We start from the raw sequence: 14,726 nt of genomic DNA, 5'->3' as shown, positions 1-14,726 counted from the left end.
AGAGTCCATCGTCTCAAATGTCGTCTTCTGGTTAGACGAAAGACCTGGAGAGGCCTACAACCCACAGTGTCTCACACCAACTATTAAATGTAGGAGAGGATCAGTGATGATATGGGGGCTGTGAATGATGCATTAATAAGGCCACATACACGGTTGTCCCAGAAAAACCTTTGATTTGTTATGTTCCCCAGATCTGAGGATTTCCAGCAGGACAAAGCTCCATGTCACACAGCCAGGGGTATCAAGGTCTGACCCAACCCTGGTGAAAACCTCTGGAATAGCATCAAAAGGAAGATGGATGGTCATAAACCTTCAAGCGAAGCTGAGCCGTGTGGTTTTGTAGACAGTTAGTTGTGGCGAGCACACCATGACAGCCGTGATCACAGCTACAAAAGCTGGTTTCTTAAAACGTTGTTAACATGTTGTTTAGAAGTGAACGTGTGACTGGTTTTCTTTGAATTTATCATGTTCTGAAAACTCTGCATTATTCTCTTATTTGATATATTGTAAATTCCTTAAAAGTCATGCTGTAAACCAGTGGTGAGCATAAGGAGCCCGCAAGGCTTTGTCCTTGCAGAGCCTGTGTGACTAATATTAGATCATGTCACTTTAGGCTTATCCTCTTAAATTTGGGAGCCTGAAAACACAAACTTTTGAAATCAGGTGCCAAAGTGAATAAATCTGTTATACAGCAATATAAAAATCTACTCAGGAGGCCAAAGTGTGTGCATCCAACCAGTTTTTATTCATGTACTGGGGTTTAGTGAGATCAGTGAGCTACAGTAAGTACACAGTTCATGTCTATCTTGGTAATCTGGATTTATTTTCCTCCAACATTTCAATAATAAAAATGTCTAAGAAACACCACAGTGCAGATGATTCGTCCCTATTAGGACAAATAAGTAAGGCTATCTGCTGATAGTCACCTTTAATGAAACGACACCTGTGAGGCGGACAAATCCAGCTGCTGTGATCCGCCTCAAACCTTCGTGCTACATATCAAACATACCCATCCAAGCTGCACACGTCCCCCCCGTTTACGTCATGCTTGCTGCTGATTTTGGTTTATAGTTCTGGGTTTTGTCATGTTTAGTTCAGTTCCCTGTTTTCCCTCATGTGCTCTGTGTTTTCTGCTCCTGGCTCGTTAGTTCACCTGGTTAAATTTCTGATTCTCTTCACCTGCTCGTAATTACTCTCTCTCTGTACAAACACCCCATGCTTGTCAGTTTTCCTTGTCGGGTCCTTGTGGTTTATTCCCTGTCGTGTGTGGATCTGCCTGCATTTGGGTCCTAACCTCTGCCACGCGTGACACTTTAAAGTCTCTTATGCTTTGTTCCAGCACTGTATGTGTTCAGATTGTATGGTTAAATGATGAACCAACATGAAGACCCAGTGGTCATCCAGTCTAAATGCTTCCCCTCTGTCTACAGAAGCTGCGAGCAGCCTTGATTGGAAAAATGTATTATCATTATCTCAAGATAACAGTTTAATTAGTCTTCAAAAGCAATGATGAAATAAAGACAAATCCCAGTTGTGTACACCTTGACTTTGTGCTACTAACTGACAATTTCCAGTCAAATCCGGTGCAAGTCGCCGATTTTCCAGCTTTCTTCGATCAGCTCGTGATTTTTATCTCATGATATCCAGTTACAGTAGATGGTACCTTGAGAAACAAGACAGTGAAATAATTAACTAGTGAATCAGCATCATATAAATCAGACCATAGCTGTGTTTTTATTAACAAAATGTCTGATTTCAGCAAAATGCAATTTGACTCCTGCTGATTGGAACGATGATGCATAATGTTTGACTTTATGAAAGTTAAATGAAACCAGTAAAAGCCTCTGAGCTCCCCGTATCTTGGGAAGCCACCGAATGGTCTCATTAATCAACCGAGTCCTGGTGAGCCACAATAAACCTCTTGGACCAGCGTGTGCTGGCAGTCCTAAGAGGAGCTGGGGCTGCAGACGAAAACACATCAACACATCATTAGACACATATGCTGTACTTTTAGATCCACCCCAGCTTACCTTCTAACTTTTCATGATTATACTGATCTTTGACCTACTTTAGAAAATAAAAATACACAAAATCTAACATTAAGCGGTACATTAGTTTGCCAGCTTGATGTGGAGTCACGACCAGCCCCCTGCCCTGCCTGTTTGACGTCTTCAAATAAGTTTAGAAGATGCTTTGCTGTGTCTAGAAAAGATTTCTCGACTCATTTGATTTGCCTTTAAAAGTCCTTTGAAAAGTGCAGAGTCTGTTTACAGCGATAAACCCGACTGCAAATTTAGCTAGACTGTAAAATGTTTGATAGGTGTTTCACATGAACCAACATACCAATTTCCCTGCTTATTTTGCAAGATTGATTCGTTTCCTTAATGGGCTTTTTGTGCAGATTACTCATCTCGGAGTGGATAGAAAGTGTGTGTTTGAGTCAGTTTTACGTTTGCTTCCACTTTAGATCGCTTTGTTTTATGCAGCCATGAAAAGATTACAAAGCCTAATTTGTGAGAAATTATATGTGCCCGTGTTATTTTAGGGTCTGGTGCAGTGAAAAGGATTGGGGTGGGGTGGGTTTTGGTATGTTTGGAAAAGCTTGGGGATAACAGTGAGGCTCATTTCCTGCATGTGGTGTGACAGCGCTGAGGTTCATGAAAGCATAACTTCATTTAAACCCAACAATAGCCTGCTGAAGGGAAAGAAACGTCCCCAAATCCTTGCAACAAAACATGTGAAATTGTATTTTCAGGCACTAAATTAGCTTAACTCGCCTCCAGACTTCAAGTTACTGCAGACACTGTTCTGTGAGGGTTTTTGCAGAGTGAGCTGCTCCCTGTAAACTCATACAGGAGTGATCAAAGTAAATAATTGAGGATGCCTTGTGATGGAGTTCCAGTGATTTAACAGAATCACTGGAACTCTTTAACATAAGCCACTCATTAACTGTTCAGCTTTTCTTCATCTCTCGCTCCTCTTTTGTGATTTTGGTGCAGATTTGACTAAACAAATGTTTGTGCAGATTGTTGACTTACCAATGTGCCGTATTTCAGTTGTATGTTATCTGTTTTGTGCAATGTCCCCTAATGTGATGCTGAACGTACTGCAGCATGAGGCATGTTTAGAGCATCACCAAGTGGCTGCAGAGCGAACTGCTTTTGCCTTTCAAGCTTGTGTAAGAGTCACGTACCTTCTCTATTTTGACTTGCTGTGATATCCTCTGACATTACTGAGGAATTCTGCAAATCCTGTAAATGTCTGTTTCCTAACCACATGCCCTACTTTAGAACAAAATATGCCCTGCAAGGCAAGACATAGCAAATTCATTTGCATTGCTCATTTGTAAGAGCAAGGCTGTAAATGAATGTATCCATAGAATGAAGGAGCTGATACACACACTCTTTTAGCCATATTCCAGTGCAAATCACCACAGATCTGTTGCACATCTGTATTATTCCAGATTTATGTTTAATATAAGCACAGAGACATGACTGGTGAGCTTTTGAACACTTCAGCTGTTACATTTCAACCTCATTTGTCCACAACAAGGCGCCTTAGCTCCCTGCATCTTTCATTTTTTTCGGATCAAACATTTTCAACCATCGATCTTTCTCTGGTAGTAGTGCAACATGCCCACTAGGTGGCAGCATTTCCTGCCTGAAGCCACTGATTCTCATTTGTGCAATCTGTAATCATTTGGCTTTTTGTTTCTAATTTGTGCAGGTGTATCATAGAGTAAGAGGTAAGCAGGGATGTCTGAACTCAAAATGCTGCTGCAGTGGACACAACCAACAACATGGCATTTATGAATTCTTTCCTTTTCCTTCCAATGCTGCTTTGGAAGTGGGTTAATGAGAACTCAGGCTCATCAAACCCAGAGTGTCTTTTCTGGTAGAAATCCTCTCTGATCACCTCCATTTGACAGTTGTTTCAACCAAGCTTATCAGCTGCATATGTTTCCCCCATGGCTGTCAGGCATATTTTTCATGCTTCAAATCTTACTCTGCAGGCAGAGAGAGAGATGAGGCACCGCCATGTGTCACATTTATATATACATCTATATATCCACTGGGGTTTCAGCAAAGCATATTAAACATTTCAATTCAATCATGTTATTGTTTTGTTTTGTTTTAATAAAAGATCTATTGTAAAATTGCAGGAAAAAATTTTAAATTTTGGTTGCATGACTTGGCAGACATGAGAAAAATAATTCAGGGAAAACATCCCTTTGTGCACTTTTTTAAAGATCTTTTGATATAAGATATTATCGGGCGAATCAGTCCAAGGAGGAATTTAACACTGAGTTAACGTCCAGATGTGGGGCTGAATGCTGGGAAGTGATTTATGAGCTGCAGCCTGAACTGGCTGAGGTCATCAGCTGATGTCTAGATGGACTGTTCTTACACTGCTAATTCAGTTTACTGGTAAAGCTATGAATCATTTGGACTTTTGGTACATGATTGTATAGATCCTAAGCATGCAGAAATATAACTGTTCATAATCTGAAATCTAAACTCTACAAACAGGTCTGGGTCATTATGTTTTTGCAGAGCTGTGATATCAACACGCCTAATGTGGCTTGCAGAGAGATGGGTTGGATGGGTGGACAGAGGTGGGATGCATTAGTCAGGGAGTGGGAGAGCTCGCAGAGAGGTAGAGCCAATTACACAGCTTGAGTGAGAGCAGGCAACGTCCTTTTCGCTGCAGCCTCTAGGAATCAACACAACAGCTGAGAGAGCATCAGGAAAACATTTGGATTCACACTGCAAACCCTTTAGAAATGATCAGAGCTGTTTCCAGTACTCTGCTTCATCTTCATCACATCACCTCGTACAAAACAGCAGAAGCAGTTCTCACAACAATTTCAGATACTGCTGGTTTTCCCACCGAGTGCTTCCCGGGTTTAAGAGAACGTTTGATAAGGAGGGAGGCTGATGCTCTCTTACCCTCCCACAGTCTTATCAGGCACTGTAATGAAGAGATGGATTCACATGGGAGTCGCGGTATGGCGTGCTTCAACACAACTCCCCAGGTCCCTAATTTGATTTCACATGGTAAAGCTCAGCCACAGGTGGAGCGGTCTCAAAGGAAAGCAGCAGATGGCACATAAAAGACTGATAATGCTGCTATGTCTGTGTGGATCGCTTCTTTACATCATCTGAAGGTGTTTGGAGGCTGCAGCTTGTTTTCGTCAGTCAACATAAGGAGTGTTTTAAACTGCACTAATCCATGCGGTCAGGTTATAGACGTAATGTGAAAGCTGTTGCTTATATCTCAACTCCAGGGTTCCTCTCAGCATGATAACATGGTTTTGCATATTTGAGCTCAGTTTCACAGCTCATAACTTGATTGTTTTACTTTCTCTCATGAATCCATGATTCCAGCTGCAACAGACAGATGTTTTCTATGAAAAGCACTCATCAACCCACTGCTCCCCACAAATGTGAGGAGTTCTGTCCCCTTTATTTAACAGAAAGTAGTACACAGAAAGGGTATTATAACAGTCTGTAAGCAGCAGAGTTTAGAAACCAGCTGCTAATGGAGCTGAAGAAAAGTCGTGTTCTTGCACAGTTATCACGTTCTGTCCAGTAACTGTTGCTGAAAGAACGAATGACGTTTAAAAACCTGTACAGATCATTAGGCATTAATGGTGCCTTCATTGTTGATTTTTTTCTTTTTTTCATGGAAGATGCACCTATAATTTCCATAATATTTAGATTATTTAGAAACCCCAGTGTCGCAGGATTTTGTCCAGCTATCTGTCCTCTGATCGGGGCTGTCATATGTTCTTCAGTTCGGAACTAAAGAAGCTTTTCAGATTTTTACCTCTAAACTTTGGAACTTTCTCCCATCCGACAAGATCTATAAAGACTTTGGACACATTCATCAAACAACTTAAATCCATTTGTTTAAACTGTCTTCTTGACTAATTGTGTCTCTTTTAACTTGTTTTTAGTTTTATGATTTTGTGAAGAACTGTTTTTAATCTCAGTTGTTTTATGTTTTAAATGTTTATTTTAGTTGATTTTCATCTGGAAGTAAAACATGTTGTCCTTCCTGAATTTTTATTTTTCATTTTACGATTTGTTTGCAGCATTTTGGAGCTTTTTTTCTGTTAAATTAAACATGGTGGACACCAAAGTTCAATTTGAAAACACAACCTTAAGCATGTTCTTCATATAGCATGGGCTGTAACAGGCAGTGTTAACACTGTTCATGGATGGTCACTTCTCTTCTAAAATGACTTGCAAAACTTTTAATGCTGCTGAACATCTGACCAAAGTAAAGCTCACTTTATTTTAGGACAAAAATAAAATGTGTCCTGTTGTTTCTTCTTGCAGAATAAATCTCTTAAAAGCATTTCCAAGCCGGAAACAGGACAAATTATAGATGTTTCATGTTATATCTTTCACACAGCGCTTTTCCTCTTTATAAGATCACCACATGTCATTTAATTAGAATGAAAAATAATGACAGAGGGCTGCATTTTGATTTGACCGTGTCTCCTGTGTCGTACTAGTGGATATTATCTTGTGTTGCACCCACAATGACAGTACTGATTACACTGAAGGCCCATTGTCATGTCTGAGGCTATAATGACATGTTCCAGCAAAGGAGGAGGAGGATAAAAGTCTGAGCCTTTTTTGACCCAAACTACCCTGTAATTCCAGAAATAAAGATTCATTCATTCATTTCCCTGATTAAGGGCAGCGTTTTCCTGTTTGTTCGCTCATATTAGGAAAATCCGAGAGGTTAGACTTGTGGCTGGTAGGCCATCACACACACTGTGAAAAGTGTATTTCTTCTTTAGATTGTGCTGAAAGAATGTTTGTTTATATTCAGTTCTGTGTCTTTAGAGCTCAGTTATCTGTGATAAGTGGCAGCAGATTGACTGGCACTCACACATTTGACTGCAAATGAATTTGGTTGAAGACAAGTCGACCTTTGGGGATTTTTCGAGAGGAATTCATCACGAAGAGACTCGGATGAATGGTTGTCTGCCAGTTTTGTTTTAACTGTAGCCACCTTAGTTTGTTTTTACTGCTTCAACATAAACTCACACAGAAAACGCAGCGTTAGCGAAGACAATAGTTTGCTTCATTACGGAGAAAATGTTTGTCTTGTGTGTTTGACGTGTGTGTGTGTGTGTGAAGACTCGACCAACTCACCAGAGGCCTTCCTCATTATGTGTTTGGTGTCAAACTGACTGTGAAGAAGTGTACAGGCCCCCTGGGAGTCCCATACCAACTGCTAACACACACATTTTGCTTACACTCTCATTTCTCCACTCAGTCTTATTTGTATATATACTCAAGAAAAAGCAGCACCCTGGCGAACGCCCTTATCCTGACCTCACAGTGCTGAGATAAAATGATGCTTCTACTTCCACAGTATCCCAGATTTCACTGAGAGGAAGCACTTATATGAGGAACGTGTGACAGAAAACAAAGAAGACAGATTCATTGGTCTCTGGTTGCAATCGACAGCAGTTCAATTAAAAAAGGCAGATGTGTCACAAAGTGGCTGTGCAGATGTGCTGAGTCTGAAAGTTGGAAAGCAAAGCTTGACTCTGAATGTTTGATGTTCGTTTTTCATTCAATCTCAGTCTAAAGTCACAAATATTGTTATTGAAGAAGTGGAAGTTTTTCTTGCACAAAGCAGCATGTGATTGATGTTTAATGAGCACAGGAATGCATCGCTCGTGGGTATTCCCTTTCAAATACGGCCATACACGAGTGCATTCCTCTGGTGATGTCTGTCTCTGTCCAGGAAATCCTTGTCTGGTTGTCGTGCCAGGGTAGTGCAAAATTCAAAATTGTACATGATGTATGGACACAAGCTTCCCAAAGCGCATGCATACTTTGCACTTTTCAGGAAGTAAACATCAAAACCACAACTGTTGTTCACAGACTGATTTCTTGACATGCATTTGAAGGTTTATTTGTTTTGAATTTATATGCATTGATTTTCCATTTACATTACTAGAATAAGTCTGCTAAGAGCAATGTGATGTGTGAGGATGGAGTCAGCAGATTAACTGCAGTTCATCGGCTACAAACGGTAAATATCTGTAAAGTTACTTGCTCTCATGCTACATACAAATAATAATATCCAACATTTGGCTTTCTCTGCGTAGATCAACTACTCCAAAATGCTAACTCTGCAGAAAGAAAACAGACAACAATCTGAATTCATGTTTGCCCTGTGCTCCCTGCTGCTGGTGTGCAGCTCAAATTCACACTTAATGCATGCCAGAGTTTCCTGTCCCACATCTTCTTCTGTCAGCAGCACCAACCATAAGTTCATATCTCGACTCTGTTCAGATGGTATTTGTGAGCTTTGCACATGTTTGCTTGGCAAATATCAGCGTGTTGCAGGGCTGCTGGACACTACGGTTTCCATAGCATGTGGACAACCTTTGAAAATTAGCGCAGAAAATTATTGCAAGAGTGGTTACATCCCTGCAAATACAGACTACTGTTAGAAGAATAAGAAATATTAATTGTCACATCTATTTTACACAATCAGAAAGTGTATTTTCAACGATTGCAGCTGATCTACGTCAACTTATAAACAATATGATTGTTGTTAGAAAGCATGCAGCTGACGTGTTTCACTCTTAAGGCCCATTTCTGCTCGATCCAGACGATGGATACGCAGACAGACGGAAACGGACTGTTTTCCGGGGACCAACAGAGAACCACTAGAAACCACGGGGGCAGTGTTGAGCAGTATAGCTAACAGCGTTGCCCACTAGTAAATGAAATGACTTAACAATGGCAGCGTAAAAGACGCATGGAAGAATGAGGGATGGCGACGTGTGTCCCTATTTACATACGTAAGGGAGCATTACTGGGCCTCGGGGCACTTCCTGTTCTGCAGCCAACGCAGGACAGGCCATTTCAGATTGAAATGCTTCCATAAAGGTTTTCAACTGCTTTTCTTTTCTTTTCCTCCTCAAGCTTTTACCTTTCTTCTGCTTTCAGCTTGTAGTCAACATACAATCTCCAAACAACAGTCCATATAAGCTCCATCAAAACAACTGCAGGATAGAAGAAGACTTCATGTGAAGTCAAATGAACCTGAAAAAAGGGACTTTTATCAGTCGAATGATGAATCATTTTGTTATTTTGCTGACTGACAGGCATCAATAAAGCACTGCCTGTCAAAAGGTAATACCGCTAAGTAACTTCTCTCTCATGTAGCAGATGGATGTCCAACTCAATCTGGAATAGAGGCAAAGATGTCCGCCCCACATCCCCCTGGGAAACCAGGTCCACAGGTTAATGCTGACTAAATCAATCAGAGCCTTGAATGAAATTACCTGTGAGTATCCCTGAGCTTTCATCCAGCCAATTAGGACTATTCATCTCCTTGAGGTGGAGATGGTCCCATGGCACCCGCAGGGTCAAACTAATTAAACATCCTGGCTTTTTGCTGCTCATTTTCTTAAAGCTTCGATGGGACATTTCTTTTAGTTTTAGGCAAGCATCAGGTTTGAGTATTGATCTTCCAGTTTGTATGTTTAGAAATCTAGAAGGGTCATCCTGTAGGAGTAATCAAGTAAATGAGGAGTGACATGTCGTGGATCTCATCATAACCACATTGTTGTGAGGCAGACAAAACCTGGAGCAAAAGGGAAGGACTCCCTCCATGTTCCCAGTGTTACCTTAAGTTTTTACCTGGTTCACACATGTTAATAATTTTTGTGTTGGCTGGATTTTAATGAGTCTTTTCCTGAAGACGAAGCAGGGCTGACCTTGTATGAATCAGAGTCAAAGCTGTCCAGTTCCAGTGTTGAGCTCAGAAGGGATTACACTCACCTGTGTTGGTTACTGAAATTAGAATTGATTAAGAAAAACAAAAGAAAAAATAAATTTCCTATGGTTACTAAATGAGCTGCACTGCCTTTGTGCTGCTTGACCACAGTTGGAGAAGATAAAGAGAAGTCCTATTATTTACAGCCATGGTGAGCAGATCATAGTTGGATCAATTTCCCCTGATAATATCAAGTAAAAATGATCAACATCTTCTAAAAATTGCAATTAATTCTTTTTATACTTGCAGATTAATGGATATATCTGGAAGAAAAAAATATTCTTGGAAACATTTTTGCTCTCCTTCTATGCATAAGATGGCTATTTAAATGTAGTGCATAGTTCCAGCAATTAGAGCAGTAATGCTGATTAAAGTTAGGGGTTCTGCAGATTACACCTTCCTACTACTAATCCTCTGCATTGATTAAACTGTCAGGGCCTCAATCTGTGCGTCACTCAGGGTTTAATTGGCCTTTTTGGCCCTGAGACTTAACTAAGACTGAAATGCAAAAACAAGTAAATAACAGGTAGTGAAGCAATAAGCCAGAAAGCCTGTCAGATGCATGGATGGAGTATTTAAGTGGAAATGGTATGCTATAGCTGATGAGGCTTCAGCCCTGATTCATTAAAAAGAAACGTGGGATCAGCTTTGTGCCCATCGAGACTCGTTTTGATAGTCTATTCTATACTGTAGCTTTCCGTCTTTTAACTATGCCTTAAAAAAGGTCACAAAAAGGGAGAATATTTTCCACTAGTTGATGTCAGGTTTTTATACTGGTGACCAGCACAGGACTGACTGAACCACGGTCTTCTGAGAATAGTGTTACCTTGAAGGAGAGTGTGTGATCTGTAGCAGTGTTTAGGTAGGTGGTACATATCAAAGCATCCCTCTGCCGCATCTAAGCAACCCACATCTGCACAACTGTCCACAACTTCATGGTGCAGGGTCCATGGTGTAGGGTCCATGGTGCAGGGTCCATGGTGCAGGGTCCATGGTGCAGGGTCCATGGTGCAGGGTCCATGGTCCATGGTGCAGGGTTCATGGTGCAGGGTTCATGGTGCAGGGTCCATGGTCCATGGTGCAGGGTTCATGGTCCATGGTGCAGGGTCCATGGTCCATGGTGTAGGGTCCATGGTGCAGGGTCCATGGTGCAGGGTTCATGGTGCAGGGTCCATGGTCCATGGTGCAGGGTTCATGGTGCAGGGTTCATGGTGCAGGGTCCATGGTGCAGGGTCCATGGTCCATGGTGCAGGGTTCATGGTGCAGGGTCTATGGTGTAGGGTTCATGGTGCAGGGTTCATGGTGCAGGGTTCATGGTGCAGGGTTCATGGTGCAGGGTCTATGGTGTAGGGTTCATGGTGCAGGGTTCATGGTGCAGGGTCCATGGTGCAGGGTCCATGGTCCATGGTGCAGGGTTCATGGTGCAGGGTCTATGGTGTAGGGTTCATGGTGCAGGGTTCATGGTGCAGGGTTCATGGTGCAGGGTTCATGGTGCAGGGTCTATGGTGTAGGGTTCATGGTGCAGGGTTCATGGTGCAGGGTCCATGGTAGTTGCTTTCAGTAGGACTGGCACAGGAAGTAATTTCTGCCTGCAACAGTATCTTTATACAATGACTTCCTGTGTCAACGTGGGAGCTGGAGTATATTTTTCCTTTCAGTATATGAATTTTGCACAGTACAGTTTTCCTTGGAGATAAGTTATATACAGCTTCTCTGTAGGGTGGGAGCACATGTGCCACCCTGAACTTCGTAACAACACATCCATTAAATATTCACCAACCAAACTGCATTAATCCAAATTTCAATCATACTTGTGATTTTATATTAATTGAACTGACTGTGTAAAACCAGAATGTGAAATCATCTTTTAAAGATCAATAGACACTGAATTGGGTTGAATCAAATCGTGTCAGAATATGGAATATTAGCAAACATTGAATCATTATCCTCTGAATCAGTATGTCGTATCATGACCAAACTTGTGATGTGAAATGTCATCAACTTTTCATTTCCCAGAGGTTATAAATGATTCTTTCATTACTGAGTTGAGAATTTATAAACTAAAACACTGCATGTTTTGGAAGGAGCTAAACCTGCAACAGTGGTTGCAAACAGTTAAAGGGAGAGCGTCTCTTACCAGATGGCGATCGCGTTCCAGCATGTAGAACTACGTCACGAAAATCGCATTTTCTACTTTGTGTTAATAAGCACTAAATGTAAATTGTAATAGCTAAGCTGTTCAAATGTAACTCCAGAAATATTGAGGTGGTGATGAAGGAAAGGTCAGGAGCCCATAAAAGTCAACAAGATTCAGCCAGTGAAGCCCAAACATGGCACACGTCTGCATATCTAATAGCTTTTTTATTGTTTTTCTCAGGATATGTTGACACAAAGACAAAGTTTTTAATTGTTTGTACCTTTTGTCTACATGGGAGTCCAAAAATGCCCCCATGAGGGCCACAGTCGCGCAGGTTTTCAGGTGTTTCTCTGCTCACCCTGCACATCAGATCTGGCCACACACACGACCACCGGTGCGACTTCAATACCATCGGTCTTAAAGGGTCAAAGCCGTTACAAGTTAAAGGTGCACATTCATTTAATCACTTGGAAGCAGGAGAACAAGAACAAGTAATAAACTGATCAAATTTCTGGCAACATATTACAAAATATTTGCTTTTTAATATAGTGTGTAAACATACAAACAATATCCTCCGCTCATTTAACCCAATTTATCTGAATGTTATGTGTCAGCACTTTGAGTTAATGCAACGTCTGCAGGTTAAAAACATCATCCATCAACATGAGGAGCAGCTGGGCTAATTGAGACCCTTAAGATGAATGAAAGCTGATTGAATTCTAGTATTCTGATGACAAAATGCCTTCAAACACTGATTTATTTTGAGATTCGTCATGCTCGCAAATTCACCCCTGACCTCAGGAAGCATATAAAACAGCAGGAAGTTTACACAAGCCCCAATTTTTAAATGATGCCTGACACGGGGTCAGAATATCTGCAGAGTTCCTGTCACACAGGCACTCTAATCTGATAAATGGACCTTTTGTTTCACATGAACTCCTACATTAAGTGGGTGTTGGTGCGTGCAATATTAAGGCAGCTACACTAAGTCTAAGAGTAGTTAAGGTTATAAGATAAAGCCATAAAAAACACATATATGGAGCAATTAAATCTTAAATAAATAGCTGGCAGGACCATTATTTTTATAGTTGGGATTCATGAGTGATTCTAACAGCTTGAGTACAGACATAACCATAAAATCAGAATGCAGTAAAATGATCCATTATTACTTTTTTTAAGACAATATCGAAGATGAGGTATGTTTGGATTGATGTTTCCAGTGTAATCCCTGCTTTTATTCAGCAATGAGTCAGATGACAAGTTCATAAATTCATTGTATACTAAATGAAAGACTAGTCCAATCATCTAAAACCCTCCATTCCACTGTGAAAATACATGAAAAAACAAATATTTATGACAAGAAAGTTGAAGCTTGGGTTCAGTGTGCGCATGTACACCTCAATAAATTATAAAATGTGCACCAAAAGTTACAAGGCCATAACACACTGAGGCCGTGACCTACAAGCTGAGACATAACTTGAACCTCTTCATGTTCAGTGTTCTTCTCTCTACAGGTGAGCGGCTTTCATGGGTGTATGGGGGGGGAGTTGTAAGAGGGGAATGCTGGGTGAAGGTGAAAGGAAGAAAGTCTTCGGATCCTCTGGGGCTGGATAATTTGAGTTGGGTATCTGGGAACTGAAGGTTCATGGTTCATGGTGAGTGGTTGCTGGGATTGCAGCTCCACGGGGAAGTCAAAGGGTTTGGAGTCCCCTTCCAGTCCGAGCACTTGGGAGCTGACATCATGCATCTGGGTCTAATGCCAGGGTCGGGTAAGGGATACGACTTGACCTTTGACTGTGGGTGAAATTCAGCCATTCGTCATGCGTTACTGGATCAGGGGTTCCAGCTCCTGGCACATCTGTTCATAATGCAGGTAGCATGTGGGGGCTGCAGCTTCTGTGAATCTCACCAATCTGCTGATGTGTATAAATTGATGGAAGTTGAGACATGTGCTTCCAGAGAGAGACGCCGGCTCTCAAGCTAATGAGCTTGTATGTCTTTTGAGTTCCAGCCTCTCTGAGGCCAACAGTACTCACCTTTAAACCTCCAAAACAATCTTGATGTCTGGAGAGATAGTTTAAAAGACATCCTCTATTTTTTGGCTCCATCCATCTTCACACTTTAAACACCATTTAGCTGTCTGCTGATGTTTAAAAGGATTGTAAGAAGAGGCCTTTAAAGGAGCTTTATTTGTTTGAGTTACTTAAGATGGATGAAACTAGCCAATTTGCTTTGTCTGTGTGTTACTTTGAAGGACTCCCTACAACTGGAGGTTTATATACCGTCATAGTCTGGTCACAGAACAGAAAATATAGGAGACAATGTGGTATTGAATATTTAAAGCCTTTATTTTGTTTCAACTCTAACTGCATTTCGGTGATGAAGAAGCCTCTCAACCACCCCCACATGTTATTGCTTTTGTCTAATTATGTGACAGGGTCCAGATCTAGCATTCATTGTGGTGTCGTGACATTCATTTTGAGAAATGGGCTGTCAGGTCGTCCACTTCTCATTTGCATAAAGTTGAAGTGAAAAATTACCAGCACATCCATCTAAAATGAAGACAGATTCAGCTAATGCATGGCTTATTTCCCGCATCAGTGGTTTTCAGAAACACCTTCTACTGAATAGTTTTTGGTGTTAAATAATTTAAATCCAGAAAAAAAAAAGATATTTTTATGGTCAGAATAGAAGGGGACTTTGGTTCTCCCACATTGCCCCATCCTTTGAAGGTGGATTTTTTCACATTAAATATCAAACAGCAAAC

Source organism: Melanotaenia boesemani, chromosome 23, assembly GCF_017639745.1.
Source record: "Melanotaenia boesemani isolate fMelBoe1 chromosome 23, fMelBoe1.pri, whole genome shotgun sequence".
Taxonomy (NCBI): Eukaryota; Metazoa; Chordata; class Actinopteri; order Atheriniformes; family Melanotaeniidae; genus Melanotaenia; species Melanotaenia boesemani.
This window is presented reverse-complemented; position numbering follows the sequence as displayed.